Source organism: Buceros rhinoceros, unplaced genomic scaffold (genome assembly GCF_000710305.1).
Source record: "Buceros rhinoceros silvestris isolate BGI_N320 unplaced genomic scaffold, ASM71030v1 scaffold6950, whole genome shotgun sequence".
Classification (NCBI taxonomy): domain Eukaryota; kingdom Metazoa; phylum Chordata; class Aves; order Bucerotiformes; family Bucerotidae; genus Buceros; species Buceros rhinoceros.
In genome coordinates, this window is record NW_010391207.1 from 14247 (window position 1) to 25226 (window position 10980).

At 49.3% G+C, this 10980-nt stretch overlaps 1 protein-coding gene across 1 annotated transcript in view; it reads left to right on the plus strand.

Moving 5' to 3' along the window:
* The window catches only part of LOC104497351 (G protein-activated inward rectifier potassium channel 1), a 37364-nt gene that overhangs the window by 9331 nt on the left and 17053 nt on the right, over positions 1–10980 (plus strand). The gene's annotated exons all lie outside the window — the stretch shown is intronic.

Below are 10980 nucleotides of genomic sequence, written 5' to 3' on the forward strand. Positions count from 1 at the left end.
TGCTGAGCGTCAGCATCCTTCAGCCTTCGGATGCTTCTTCTTGCTGTTAAATCTTGTGTGCCACAAACCCAGCGGTTTTTACTCTTTTGCCAGAGAATTCAGCTATGAGGACACGAAGTGCTCGCCACTGAGCTGCTGCAGCTTACAGCTGACGTCCTTCTCTTGGTCATACACGTGGATTTTGAGTGAACTGTCCTCATGCAGAAGGGCAGGCAGCAGGTGAGGCCATGCCCGGTGTCCGACCCTCAGCCCCTTGGCGTGCAGCTGTACACGGGTGTTAGTCTCGTAGGGTTTTCCTCAATTCGGCAGCTGGACAGTGACGTGATTTCTTGGGGGGTTTACTATGAATTGTTACCAATTTCATTTGGATATTGATGAAAAACTTTGGAAGTTCTCCTTAGGAGTTTCCAGGATGCATCCGAACTGTCAAAGATTTCCATGTGTTCCCAAGAAGAAAATAAGTGTTTGTTCTTTGTGTGCTTGGTGATCAACAAAGACTTCCCACTCTCTTCAACTTGTGCATAATCACTCATGTGGACTCTTCAAACTTGTTGAAAATCTTCTAGGGGTTTTATTCTATACTGAGATTACTGAAGCGACAGTATTTCAAGGCTGTAGGATGAGTTTCAGCTCTTAGAGGGTCTCTTGCTGCTTTTTAGTGCTTATCAGGTCATTTTTGTTGGCTGATACTGGGCTATTCCATAGGGTGATCATGGAGTATAACAACTCTAAGTGTATATATAGGTAATATATGTGTAAGTATATAAATATAGTAAATTCACACTTGTAGGGGGTGAATGAGGGAGTAAGTGGGCGCGTGCTCATGTACATGTATGTGTGTGCGTGTATGCGTGTGCCGCAGGAGCGACGAGCAGGTGGAGCTGGAGGAGCAGACCTGTACAGCTCCTCACCCAAAAGACGCTTCTTTTATTTACATCAGGGGTGAGCTGGAATCTGGACTATTAAAGATCTCCTGGTGAACCACCGTGGTAGAAGGCTCTTGTGAAGATCTGTGTCTTCCATTGGGAACAGAAATGTGTTTTTCTTTATTTCCATCACTGCAGCCGAGGCCCTGAGAACTCCTTGTGGTTTCAATTTTTTCTTGTAGTGGATTGTTGATACTGAAACTCCTCTAACTGACAATGATTGTTCTTGCTGGGACAGGGACTGACGTTCCTCTGGGTGCTCTTGGCACCCACCAAGCCTGGCGTTTCTCATAGCAGCACCAACATTCAACGCTGGGCTATGCCTTTGAGGCAGGTCTTGAGGTACCTGAAGTTACCACGTTTTTCTGAAGGACCACCCGGCTACCCGTAGTTTCACCGTTGGTTGTCATGTCTTGGTAGGATTGGGATGGCATCAAATAAAGTCTCAAAACATTGGCAGATGCTTTAAAATAGCTCGCTTGATTACCGGTGAGAATCCAGCTTCCAGGGAAAAGATTTGTGGTACCAATAGCAGATGGTTGTTAAGGAGGCACATCTCCAAACATGTTGATGATGTACCTTGCCTGAAGCATTCAGTGATGTATTTTTATACGAATTGTAATTTCTGCTGTAGGTAGAGAGAGGTGATTTGGTGGGAAAATACGTGACCAGTATCCAGAGTTTGTTTCATTCTAGGGAAAAAAAAAGAAATAAGTAGCGCAGTTCCCCCTTTTTAAACTCAGCCTAAACTCCTCCCAGCTTGGGCTCTTAAATGAAAAAGGGGCTTTGGGTCTCACCCTGCAGCGCTGTGGCTCCCTGATGGGAAGGATGGAGGGGAGAGTCCTCTGGAGGAGGAAGGAGGAGAGGAAGGGCAGGCAGGACTGTCTGAGAGGCAGAAACAATGAAATTAGACCCATTAAACTTCGTTAAGATAAAGCATTGTCTGCTGACGCTGTTTCTTGTTGGGCTGCGGTTTATTAATCACAGACTTGCTTGTCTTCATTGCTCTTGAGAAGTGCATAGCCCGGCCATTCCCTGGATTCGGGGCTGCTGAGGAAGACGTAGGATGCTGGGAGGATGGTGGAGTTTGGATCATCCTGAATCTGGCGATACCTTTGCTGGGAAAGTCCCGGTGAGGGGGCTGAGGCATCCCCTGGCTGAGAGCATGGACCGCATGGAAATCCAGACCCATGGCCATGTGTCTTCATTCTCAGGGCTGAAATGAGTCCCTAGAGCTGTTAGAAAAAAGAAGGTGTTTCTCTTAGCAAGGGAGAAGACACGACCTGCAAGTGAGAAATAGAATCTGCATCCTACGTGTCCTGTACTGGTGCTGGAATTCAACTTGGAAACTGCTTCAAGGCCAGGTTGGATGGGGCTGGAGCAACCTGCTCTTGTGGCAGGTGTCCCTGCCCCTGGCAGGGGGTTGGACTAGGTGATCTTGAAGGTCCCTTCCAGCCCAAACCATTCTATGGCTCTGTGTTTCTATACCAGTGTTGGAAATCATGGGCACAGGTCAGGGGCCTCGCAGAATTAGAAGTATGTCTTTGAGATACTTACCTGGAAAAGAAAAATAACGAGCCAGCGAGTTTCCTGATCCTTGCTGGGAAATCAGGAGAGCTTTACCGTGCCAGCTCAGAAAACAAGTCCTTTGCGCTTGCCGCAAAGCCTCTCTCTTTTGGCTTTGTTTGCCATTATTTTTCATAGTTAACCATCTTGCTGAGCCAGTTGTGAAATTTCCAAAGCCCGGTTGGACAAGGAGGATGGTTCTGTGGCAAGTGGATTTGCAGTCCTACCTACACAGAGAGTTGAGCTTGATGGAGGGCAGAGCCCCTTGGAAACAAGGAAAGCTCAGCAAACGTTCTTACATTTAGAAACACGCCGTGGCCTCTCCTTTTGCAGTTTGATTAGTGCTGGGGTCCGGGGCTGCTCTGCTTTAACGGTGGTGTTTGTCCATCCTACTGAAGTCTTCACCATTATTCTCTGTAGCAACTTATTTCCTCTCCTCAGTTCTCGTACCGATCAGCTGGCAATGCAGATGTCCCCTGGATTACCCTCGACAAATTATTGATGATATTGTCAGTATTTTTTGGCAGCAGCTAATTGATACCTCTCAAGTATTATTTATTTATTGTTTAAATAGTATTCAGTGGGGTAGCTGCCTCTGGCAGATGTTCTGTCTCCCTAAACAGTGGAAGAAATGCCCAGCTGTCTTCTCAGTGGAGACCTCCTGCTAGTCCTGGATACCTTTGTGCTCACTACTCTTTATTTAGAGCACTGCACAATGTGTGTGTGCGGGGTATTTACTAAATATTTCAGCTGCCGGCAGCTCCCTCCCGGGTGGTTCCTCACGCTCTTGCTCTCCTAAGGGATCATGAATTTCAATCCAAGAAAAAACCGTATCGACTACCCCTGAAATCTCTCCATCAGCATTCTGGAAGCCTCCTTCTCTGCGTTCAGCATGCTAAAGGACACTTGTTTTTGTCTAAAGAGCTTATCTGGGGTTTGCTGGCTCTGAAATAACGTGATGTACCGGGCTGTTGAGATGGGCTGAGGTGCGGCTGGGACACAGCCTGCTGGGGGTGGTGTGTGACGGGCTTTTTGTGCTTAAAGCCACAAATGCTATTTATGGCAAGGCTCTCCCCGTCAGAAACCTGCGCGTTGGCTCTGTTGTCAGTGTAGGGATCTCTCGTCAAGCCAATACTCGTCATCATCACCCAAAAGGTGTGTTTAGATGAGATCTTAAGTGGCACTAAAGAACTAGCAGTGCCCTGGTTCCACCACGTCTGGACGCGGAGGGGTGCGCTGCCCGCAGTATTGCTCGCTGAGCACTAAATGTGCTTCTTTTGGGTGACCGTAGTCTACAGCTTCGTCCCCAGAACTTCTCTGTGAAGGCTTGTGTGCGTGGGGAGCAGCGTGGGGAGCTCTCTGCAGGCTGCAGCCATCCCCAGGGGTGGAAAACTGGGTGAGCCCCAGTACTGCATTGCCAACCATCTTGAATTTCACAGCAGAAGTCTTGTCATCACTGAGAAGCAACACTTGATGGATGGGTTAGAAAAGCACTTCGCTGGCACATGATCCCGACCTCTTCCGTGTGATCAGCTTGGCGTTTTTGGCCTTTGGGAAGTTTTTAACCCGAGGGTCTCTCTGGGGAGCCGCGCTGGCCCGAGCGAGGGGGTTCTGTGCTGTGGCGGGACAGCAGAGCATCACTTATACCCCAAAGCAAACAGAGCAAAGCAGTGCGCCCCAGAGAAATAACGCAGCCCCAACCCCTCCCAGCAGTCCAGAACTGGGCTGCAGGACCTGGGGTTCGTTCACCAAGGAAGAACCTCAATGAGGGTTATTTTGCACCTGCTGCTGCCGCTTTGTATGAGCCATGGGGCTCACACCGTTCTGTGGGTGACACAGGGCAGTTGTAGTTTCTGTTTAAAGCCTTGTTCTGCGTCTGGTTGAGGTTTTTTTGTCAAGCTGAGGTGAGATTTAATCTAAAGAGAAGATTTAAGCTAAAGAGGACAGCTGGGTGTGTGAACAAAATCAACCCGTCACTAAGTGCTGCTGTTAACCAACTGAACTATGATAAAATTGTTTGGCAGGAAGAAGGAGGAGAGCCTGATGTGGGGAAAACACTGCGATGTCTCAGGAGGGCGACGGAGATTCATGGAGCTGCAAAGAGGGTTTTATGTGTCGTCATGGCATTGGTAGGAGCTCTGTCCATCCACTGTGGTAAGCCCTGACTTTCAGAGGATGGTCAAACCTCGCACCAAACCCCATGGTTTCCCCTTTATTTCCAGTAAATTCTCATTTTCTGAACCAAGGCTAGGAACTTCTTATTCTTGCTGGGAGGTTTGCCTTCCTCCCTGCCAGGGTCAGGAGGGTACTTCAGCTGTAGTTCCCAGCTTCCAGTTATTTATATCTTTCCAGTCAATTAACTCCCAAGACTGGAATTTTTCATGGTTGGTCTTTGCTTGGAGGAAAATATGTTTTGGCAAGTTGCTAGACAAAAAAATATTTGCATTTTGTGGATTATGCATTCATGGTACGCAGCTGCGTGTTCCTGGCCGGTACAGGCAGCTCTCTTGGTAGGCAGGGAGCAGAAATGCAGCAAAAGAGGTAGAATTAACATTGCTAAAGGAATTTTTTTCTTAAGCTGGCCTGATTTCAGTCTCGTGTTCTGTGTGAGAGGTGGGAGCAGCCCCATCGCTGGCCCCATCCCAGGTCAGGTTGGCCCTTGGGGCTCTGAGCCCCCTGCTCTGGGGGCAGATGTCCCTGCTCCCTGCAGGGGTTGCACTGGGGGAGCTCTGAAGGTCCCTTCACCCCAAACCAGTCTGTGGTTCTGTCACCTAAAGAGTGTCTTAGTTGCCTGAGGGACCCTAAATACTAAGAGGCATTTCATTCATGAAGCACAGTTTTGGGTGCATTTATGTGGAATTTATGTACTCTCAGAATTCGCCTCAGAAGTTCCAGAAAGTTTCAGTTTTCCTCAAAAAAAAAAAAAAAACAACCAGTCAGGTATCTAAGAATTAACTTCTTAGTGAAAGTCAGGAAGAGCCTCGCCTGTTGTTTGATAATCCGTGAGCATGGGTTTGGTGGGAATTACTGTTTTGGATTCCTTATGTAAGGAAAATACAACGTGGCACCCTGGTGTGCCCCGCCTGGGCGACGGCGCTCGTTGTTGCTGGCCAGCGATGCACTGAGGGGCTTCACGCAATATATCGATTCTTGAGAGAAAAGCTTCGTCATAAAGATACAGCGCTCAGCCCTGTTCCCTGGGCGGATAAACAAACAGCTCCTGAGAGGAGGCAGGGTTTGGGTCTGGTGGTACTTCCTTGCATCTATTATTGAATTGGTGGCTCCCGCACACTTTCCCAGCGATGCTCTTTGTCCGCGCCGCACCTTGGGATGCCAGTGGCACATCCGCCTTGAGGACGTGGTCTTCTGTGAGCCCCGAAATGTGAACCGTGGGAAGAACCGCGGGGATTATGTCCTGCCTCGTGGCAGTGGTGAAGCAGTCTGGTTACAGCTGTCCACAGGCATGGACACGTCTCCAGCACGGTGATTTGGCCCTAAAATACTGCAAAACAGAGAAAAAGTCAGTATTTGGGGGTTTCCCCAACCAATCCTTTAGAGTATGCACTATTTGTGTTTTATTTTTTAATTTTTTTTCCTTTTGGAGAAGAACTTTTTACAAGGGCATGTAGCGACAGGACTGAAAGAGGGGAGATTTAGATGAGATGTGAAGAAGAAATTCTTCACCGTGGGGGTGGTGAGATCCTGGCCCAGGCTGCCCAGAGAGGCTGTGTGTGCCCCATCCCTGGCAGTGTTCGGGGCCAGGCTGGACGGGGCTGGAGCAGCCTGCTCTAGTGGCAGATGTCCCTGCTCTAGTGGCAGGTGTCCCTGGCCATGGCAGGGGGCTGGACTGGACGATCTTGAAGATCCCTTCCAGCCCAAACGGTTCCGTGATTCCGTGATCAGCCCTCACGAACATCATTGCCCAGAAATCCTCCGCCAGGTCTGAAGCCTTGGGATTGATGCTGCTGAGCTTTTCCCCACCGAAACAATTCTGTGGTTCTGTGGAGATGCTGTGGGGTCCTGTGGCTGCTTAGCTGTGAGATGAGCACCCTAATCCCAGCGGGAACCACCACATGCCTGGTTTGGACAGGTCTGAGGGAAGATCACACAGACACGCAGAAATAAGTGTAGTAGAAATGAGGCGGCCTCTTGGAGCAACAATTTTCCTAACAAGATTTCCTCCGCTCCTCGTTAAGGTACTGATCTGTGTCGGCAGCGGGGTAATTCAGGACAAAGCAGAGCACTCCCGTGTCCTGAGTAAATAAGGGAGGACACGGCGTGACTAACTGTCGGTGATCAGGGATGTGTGTACACCACCAGGGCCAACTCGGCTGTGCTGTGTTAAGGTCTCTCAGTGTTTCTCCTGCCGATTGCCATTGGCCATTTCACAGTTCCACATTGCAAAGTGGCTTCTCCTGCAAAGTGGCTTCTCCTGCAAAGCTATGGTGCTCTCCCTCCCTTCTGTGCTGGAGTTAACGTTGGGTGGATGGGGGGTTCTGGATGATTTTGGCTTCTGGAGTGCTTTTGGGACTAGAGTAACTAAGAGCTGGAACAACTTCAAAGTTAAAATGATGACCTGAGAGTATAGGAAGGTGCAAGGGTGATAAAGACGACGCTTGGATGGAGCTGTGAATGAATAATGTGCTTCTTTTGGTGCTGAGTTGGGTTTCCTCTCCTTGAGAACCACAGGCCATATTGCAAATACCCCAGTTTTTCAGTCATGACCGACCAGCAGCAGAGCAGTGGATGTCCCACTGAGTTGTCCCCAGTTACTGCTGGGTCTTTAGGCAGAGACTACCCAAAGGAACTCCTGGTTTGAGGGTGCCCTGGGGCCATGAAGTAGTTAATCATGAGGTAGCTGGTGTCATCCTCTGAATCCCTCTCTTTTGCTGTCAGACTGGGGATTGAACGTGCCAAAAAGTATTTTACTGGTAAAGGAAGGAAATGACATAAGAAAAAGAGAGAGAAGAATTAGAAGGATATTTAAAACCGAAAGGAGTGAGGGGAATAATCCATACAAAAATATTTTTGCCATTTAGTTTGTTTTAACAGAAATGAGCCCAATTTTGGTGCTTGAAGAGCACACAGAGCGCTGTGTTTCTGAAGTGCCTTGCTCCGGCCTTGAGAATTGGGAAGAACATTTCTGGGTAGGGGGCAGCGGGTGACAGGGGTTGCTTTGCTCCCTCCCTGTGCTCTGGACCCTTCAGCACAGGCAAAGACCCTTCTTAGAAGTATCTTGGAAGCTGACAAGTGTGGGGCTGTGAGATTTATTAGGATCTCCAAAGAGACGGGGCAGGGATAGGCAGGAGGGTCTCCAGTAACTTACTTCGTGGTGGTGGTGCAGTCGTTGCCCCCAGGATTTCCCAGTCAAACAGCTGTTACCCACAGGGGTAAATACTGAAAACAAGCTTTTGATACCTAACCACCCTCCATCCCATGGGGTCCATGATGGCCCTGTCTTCTCCTTTTCCAACAAATTGTGAAATGCATTGCAGAGGAGTTTGTCTTGAGCAACCCATGTTCACCGTGAAACGTTTGTGCTTTTCAGCCCTTAAAGAACTGTTTATGTTTACACGAGTTCCAGTCATGAAAAACCCCTTGTGGAAAGCTGAGGAGTGTCGGTTTTCTCCCTTGTTTTGGGATTGAGGCAGAGTCGTGTCTTCTCAGGAGTCTGAAACTCTTATTTTCTGGAGACAGCTTAGGCACACAAAGCACCGACAAGCCGGTGTGGGCATCCTTTGAGGTTTGGGTTTCCCTGCCCTCACTTCAATAACCGCAGCGGCACCTCGGCAAGGTGTGAGAGGGCGATGCAATGCCGTGCCCCTGGGGCACCCGAGGGTGTCGTGCTGCTGGCTGCCCCCTTGGCCGGGCTGGCAGTTTTCTGAAACAAATTTCATCTGCTTTCCCCTTGATCTTAAGCAGCTGAACCTTCGGTCTTGTTTAGATTCTTTAACAGAATCATCGAATCAGTAAGGTTGGAAAAGGCCCTCAAGATCACGGAGTCCATACGTGCCTCAGCGCCTGACGCGTATCTTTGGCCCTGTCTTCTGAAAAGTTGTCTGGAGTCCACAGTCCAGGTTCTAGATGGAGGGCAGAGCCTCAAGCGTCTCTCTAACTATCACCAGCTTCCAAAGGACCCTCCAGAGCCCTATTCATTATCCATTCCTTCTTGCCGTTTTATTTTGCAGCGTGACACTTCACGTCCATCCGCTGCAGCCGTCTGACGGGACACAAACCGTAGCGCTAAGCGCATTCACTGGAGCTCCTTTCGTCTCCCTCATTATGCTGCAGATGCTTTAAATGCCCGCGGAACGCGGTAATGGGGATGAAATTTCCCACCGTGGAACATTGCTGACTTAATGTGGCATGATGAAGGAGCACCGATTTGTATTTAATATTTCTTTTCAAGCAGGCATGGCAGAGCCAGATTTCTCCGCTCCTGGCTGTTTCTCGCAGTACTTTTCTGCAGCCAGACCTGGGCAGGTTTTTAAAGCTCTGGGAAATTCATAGAATGCTTTATCCTAAGTACCTCATACATAACAAAAAATGGATTTTTTAAATTTTATTTTTAACCCAGAAGAGCTTAAGCCTTTGAAACCTGCCCAACAAATATGCCTCAAAATGTTTCTTGACCCATGACGTCCGTGACATCCCATCTTCCTACTCTGAGTATGTTTCTGGGTCTGTATTACCCAGGCGAATATGTCACTAACAGTGGTGTTAAGGTAAATAATATTCTCTGGGTGCCGTGGCTCAGGGGACCTGGCTCCGAGGGGAGGAGAGGCTCCTGTGGAAGACTGAGCTCACGTCGTAATTAATTCATCAGCAAAACTCACTGGAATTAGAGCTCTGTTCTGAGGGAGGCTTCTAATTGCGAGTAAATGGCTCATTAGCGTTGAATCAACCTGAGCACATCAGTAAACACAAACAAAATAATTAATGACGTTCAGGTAGTGTGATCCGCTGTTCCGCCTGCCACGGTCGCTCCTCGTGAACACAGAGCTGGGTCTGTCCTGGGAGCGGTGTGGAGCGGGTGGGTGAGGGGGACTCTGTAAAGAGAACTTCCCTGGGGTTGCAGGTGGTGAGCCCCTGGCCCAGGCTGCCCCGAGAGGTGGGAGCAGCCCCATCGCTGGCCCCATCCCAGGTCAGGTTGGCCCTTGGGGCTCTGAGCCCCCTGCTCTGGGGGCAGATGTCCCTGCTCCCTGCAGGGGTTGCACTGGGGGAGCTTTACGGTCCCTCCCAACTCAAACCGGTCCATGATTCTATGAGATAGTTTGCTGGTGATAATGGAGGGGCAGGAGGCTGAGCTGGTGGCCCCCAGCACAGAGGGATGAAGCAGACCTTTGGGCTTGTCCAGCGCTGCAGGAGATGATGCTCACTCTTGGTTTAGTGCTGAGTGCTGTCCATGAAGGACACGTGGCACGGCACAGCCCGTGGCGGGGGCTGAAACAGGAGAGCGGCAGCAAGCCAGCAGCAGCAGACCCCATCTCGCTGTTTGGTTTCAGGAACATCTTCCAGAGAGAGCAGGATAATAGCTTGAAAATGCGCAAGATTGTTTTTCATACTTCAGTGCTCAGAGAAGTGAGTAATAAAAAAAAAAAAGAAACAATACTAATTTTTTTGCAGATGGAAAAGAGCAGAAATACACTCGGTAGAGTATCTGGTCATGTCAGTGCATGGTTTCTGGTAGAATCCAGGATTCTTGAGATGGACATGGACTTGGACTTGGAGAGTGATTGAAGTTAACAACTGTGCTTTGCAGAGCAGAATTTTCCTTCTCCAAGCTGCAGACAGGAGCTGTGTGGGCAGTGCTTGTGCCATCGTGGCATTGCCTGGCTTTCAGGCGATGGAATCAGGCAAAGACACACAAAAAACTCTAATACTTTATTCATGAGAGTATTTTAAAGCTAAATTGTTATTGTTGTAGCAGCAGGTCCCCGACCTTCAACACGGAAGTGGAGTGCCCGTCCTCGCTGGCGCCAGCCTGTGGAGTTTGAGGTAGAAGAGAGGCTTCGGTCTGATCGTAACTCACCCTTTTTTGCCTAAGAATTCGGAACGTTTACATCGCCCTTGTTTTGTAAGGTCTCTCCTGGGAATCTGATTCAGTTCTGCTGCTGCGTTGGAAAGCGATGTCTGGAGGGTTAACCAGTGCCCCACAAAACTGCCCCTGTGGAACAGGCTCTGACGACAGACTGCAGGAATACTGGACAGTGCTGTGGGAAGGGGGCGAAGAGCAGGTGCCACGGCACTGGCGCAAGGGTGCGGGCACGGCAGTAGCACCTTTAGGATTTGGCACAAAGAGTCGTGTCCATCAGTGGGTCCCGAGGCTGTATTTCACAAAAGAAAAATCAACACCTCCTTTAAATGACTCTTCTAGTCAAGGAATGGTAATTCACACAGTCCTGGCAGTGTCCGTCCCTGCTGTGGTGGATTTCTCAATGCAGCAGTGTTGCAGAAGGGAGAAATTGTGGGGGGGGGGTTGGGGGGG